The sequence below is a fragment of the Chelonia mydas genome, chromosome 11 (assembly GCF_015237465.2).
Source record: "Chelonia mydas isolate rCheMyd1 chromosome 11, rCheMyd1.pri.v2, whole genome shotgun sequence".
Taxonomy (NCBI): domain Eukaryota; kingdom Metazoa; phylum Chordata; order Testudines; family Cheloniidae; genus Chelonia; species Chelonia mydas.
Window position 1 is genome coordinate 6,289,509 of NC_051251.2, and position 5,034 is coordinate 6,294,542.

Genomic DNA, 5,034 nt, shown 5'->3' on the forward strand with positions numbered 1-5,034 from the left:
ATTATCTGTTGTACTTATCTGGCCCCCATTTACCATTGCACATGATTGCCTCACAATCCTTAATGTATTTATTGTCGTAGCCCTTCCCTGACTCACAGGGGTGTTATTAGTCCCATTTCACAGATGGGTAAATGAGGCACAAACAAGCTAAATGACTCACCCAGCGTGTCTATGGTAGGGGAGGTACTTGAACCCAACTCTTTTAAAGCCTAGGGTAGTGTCCTAACCACTAAACCACTGATATTCATCTTGAGGCTCACAAGCTGGAAGTAGCTCTGGGCTTGTCTTCACTATGTGGCTAAACTGATCAATGCAGTGGCATCAATTTAGGGGGTTTGGTGAAGATGCGATAGGTTGATGGGGGAGCACTCTCCGATCGACTTAATTAATCCACCTCAACAGAGGCGGAAGCTATGTCGACGGGAGAGCGATTTTGCAGACACCGCTCAGGTAACTTAACTAGCGTAACTTAATTGACTTACAGGGTTAGTGTAGACAAGTCCTCTTTAATATGTCTCCTGTGTTTCTTTGCAGCATGTGATATTAAAACATTTTCATTATTAGCCAGTCTGTTATCAGCCAGTCAGGATGCTTTTACTATGTTATTAACCAATTGTAGCCGATAATATATTAGTCCTTGATCAGTGATTTTGCTGTGAGAATAGTATATAGAGGAAATGAAACAATGAATTCACGCTACTGTGGCTCTTTTGGGTAGTGTTGATTGGTAATCTAGCTCCTGAACCACTGAGGTCTGACCAGAGGCGCCGACTTCCCCAGTTCCCAGGGGTTTCTCCAACCTCCGCTCTGCCCCAGACACTGCCCCCACTCCACTCCTTCCCCCAAACCCCCACCCCACCCCTTTCTGCCCCCTCCCCCCGCCTCTTCCTGCCCCCGCTCCTCCCCCTCCCCCAGCACCTCCTGCTCGCTGCTGAACAGCTGATTGTGGCGGGGGAGGAGGAGCTGATCTGCGGGGCCACCAGTGGGCGGGAGGCGCTGGGGGGAGAGGGAAGGAGCTGATTGGTGAGTGGCTGCTTGGTGCTGAGCACCCACTGTTTTTTTCTGTGGGTGCTCCAGCCCCAGAGCACCAATGGAGTTGGTGCCTATGGGTCTGAGTATCACTGCCCTACACCATCCTTCCTCCAAAGGTTTTAATTTTGTTTGCGGGCTTCTAGTTGCTGCTGTAATACAAAGAAAAACAGACCCAAGCCTAATTTACACTCAAGCGTTCAAAATTTCAACCTTACAGCATTTGAAGTTTAGTTTGGAATTGGGCAAAACAAGTTTGCCTAGCTCTAGAGCAAAGCAATGTGGACCAGAAATGAAACTTTTTAAAAAAAAATACTCCCATGACTCAGTGAAAACCCAAACACTGATTTTTCCGTACAGTCCTCGTTTTCTACACACGTTATTCTAAAATGAGAAAACAATCTCGCTGTCTTCTAACAAGACAGTCTGAGGCGTCCTTAGTCTGCATTTGCTCACTTTTAATCTGTGTAGCTTTCTGCTCAGTTTGGTTCAGCAATTGTCATTTAATTGCAATGTCACCTGAGCTGGAAGTCAGTATTCGCTCCCAGGGGTGCGCATGCAGAATGGAGTAAGTGATGTGCTTGCTTCAGATCCGTTAGCTGCATGAGGCTATAGCTGCAGGACCACCTTGTAGACGAAACTCTGTAAAAAAAGGGTCATTGTGTTTGTACTTTCAGAGAATTGGGGGAGCCCTTTGGTGATGTCCCCAAAAAGCAAAATTTAGCTAGATAAGACTTGGTGAGTCTTTTACTGGGTTCTTGAGACTCCCCTTCCATATGGTCCACTTGTTTTCTAATGACCAAAGATACACGGTTATAACAATGTATGAGCAGCTTCACCCCGCTGAAGTCAGACACCTAATTATGGTGCAATGTGGAACAGAGGAATGGAAGGATGGCACAGTGGTTAGGGCACTAACCTGGTACTTAAGAGATGTGGGTTTAATTCCTTGCTTTGCCAGAAGCCCTTAGTTTCTCTGTGCCTTGGTTACCCATGCATAAAATGAGGTCAATAGCAGTGCTCAACCTCACAGCGGTGCTGGATAATGAACTATAATGAAATTGTGAAGGCACAGATACCATAGACAGGATCTGGTTCTATCTATTTCAGTGTGGTAGCTGCCCTCTTGGCCAACACCAAATAAGTGACTCCCTGAGCTGGCCAGCATGAATCTCTTCAGCTTGAACTAAAGAGTCAAGCTCTAAAGCTGGGAGGGTTGTATAACAGACTCACATCATCTGTGGATCAGGGACACGTAACACACCAGGATTAGTGGGGTGGACCTACACATGAAGGATAACTAGGGGGATCAAATTATTTGTCTGGACTCTATCCTGTAGTATCAGAGCGCAACACCCTTGGGAGATAGGACACGGCTGTTATCCCCACTTTCCAGATGGGGAATTGAGACACCAAGACTAAGTGACATGCTCAAGGTCACCCAAGGGAGTATGTGGTGGGGCACGTTTCCTGAGTCCCAGGATAGCACCCTCACCATTGGACCATCCTATCCTCCAGTGGATCTCAGGATGTGAGCCAGACTTCAAGCTTGATAAATGAACAGCCCATCAATAGTCTGCTCTCCATGAGACCTGGCTTCAGTCTCTTGCCACTTCCTCATTCCCCTGTAGCTTCACCTTTGTGGTGTGGATCGGAAAGAGAGACTCTCTCTTACATGAGCAATGTACTGGATGCAACTTCCCGTCTAAAGTGTGCGTTAGTTTGTAGTATTTATTTGAATTTGCTGTTGCTGGTAATAATACAGACAGCCTGATCACTGACTCATAGAAGCATAGGGTTAGAAGGGACCACCAGGGTCATCTAGTTGAAACCCCAGCCAAGATGCAGGGTTTGGTGTGTCTAAACCATCCAAAACAGACGGCAATGATCCAGCCTCTTTTTGAAAACCTCCAGTGAAGGAGCTTCCATGGCTTCCCTAGGCTGATTCTTTCTTGCTCTATTTCTCATTTTCTAAACCTCGTTGTCTGTATCACCTGATGATGTTTTTCCTCTTGTTTACCAGTTCTCCAAACCATAAAGTTTTCTAGACGAGGGAGGGATTTTTTGGAGCGCTGGTGAAACGCCGAGTCCAAGTCACAACAGAGAGAGACATTGAATCTCTCACTGTTTAGTTTTAGCACAAAACTTGACAAAGTGCAATTATCTATAAGTACTATCTATATTATGACAGCACTTTGAGGTCCCAGCTGCTAGGTACAAAGATAGCGAGACACAGTCTCTCTCTCAAGAAGCTTACAGTCTAAACCAGTGGTTCCCACCCAGGGAGGTACGCAGAGGTCTTCCAGGGGTACGTCGACTCATTCAGATATTTGCTACAGAAAAAGAGCCAGTGAAGTCAGTACAAACTAAAATTTGATACAGACAATGACTTGTTGATACTGCTCTTTATACTATACACTGAAATGTAAATACAGTATTTATAGTCTAATTGATTTATTTTATAGTTAATTATATGGTGAAAATGAGAAAGGAAGCAATTTTTCAGTAATAGCACACTGGGACACTTTGTATTTTTATGTCCAGTTTTGTAAGCAAGTCATTTTTAAGTGAGGTGAAACTTGGGGATACAGCGGACAAATCAGACTCTGGAAAGGGATACAGTCATCTGGAAAGGCTGAGAGCCACTGGTCTAAACCACCAAGACAAAGAGTTGGAGTGGACACAAAGGCCCAAAGAGATGAAATGGCATGTATTTCAGCAGCAAAGCCAAGCCTAAAACTCACGTCTCTTGACTCCCAGCCCACCAGGCTAGCCTTTAGACTTTGCTGCCTCTCCTTTAGCTGGAGCATGAAATACCTTGTCATTCTCTTTTCTCTTTTAGAACCTATCAGTGAACAAGCTTGTACCAACCTAATCCCACGTCCTCTGCTTTTGAAGAGCAAAGTATGCTAATGCAGAGGAAGTACAGTTTTCACCATTCCCACACTTCCCCATTTGCTGTTAAATATATTAATGTTATTCTCCCCGTATTTATTTATAAACAAAATTTATTCTCTTACGGGTGACATTTATGCTGATTATACCACAGCCTTTTCACTGCCTGCTCCTTTTATTGCAGCTGTATTTCTTTTGCTGCCTGCTTTTCACCCTTCTTAGGAATAAAATATTTTACCGAGCTGACCATCTGATAAAACATTTTCTGTTAGGTTCGGTATAAATTTCCTCAAGTAGCACTGGAGGAGCGAAGGCATATAACATTTCTAGTCATCATGTCACCCCTAAGGGGTGATGTAGGTTTATGGAGGAGCTGAGAGGAGGCACTCACTTCACTGCCTGATAGTGATTAAGCAGATTTTATTTATAGCTCAAACTGGACACTTGCATGCAGTGTGTCTATTAAAAACCAGTGTTACTGTAGATTTCAGGCAGCTGATGTTTATGTATCAGTTTTTATCTAGAAGCATAAATAAGATTTAGGAGAACTATGATTTAAAGGGTAAAATCATTACAGGGATGATGCAATTACCCCCAAAACAAGCATTACACATGTGAGAAAGCCAGAGTTAGTCAAATTTAAAAGAAATCTAAGGATTTTAGGTATGGAAATGCGCAGTTAAGACCTTCAAGCCACCTTAACACTGCCCTCTAGTGATGGCTCTCTGCAGTGCATTTATCCCACTCAGTGGACCTGTTGGGGTGGAAAGGAGGCTAATGGCCCCACCTCCTTCCTACCCCTCTCCTTGTCCTCTCAGAGTCCAGCTCACAGGCAGCCAAGGAGTTCATGCATTCCCCGGAGCATAGGTGTCCCTTGTCCAGCTGTACAAGGGGGAAGGGAGACCCCTTGCAGGGACCCGGAGCTTGGGCTCTAGCCTGAGCCCGAATGTCTACACAGCAATTTATGAGCCCGGCAGCCCAAACCCCGTGAGCCTGAGTCAGCAGATCCCAGGCCAGTTGTGGGTGTTTAATGGCTGTGCAGTTGTCCCTGCGTGGCAGATGGTCACACACAGCGTAGCTCATGGCGGGTTCATTACGTATTGAGGTGCC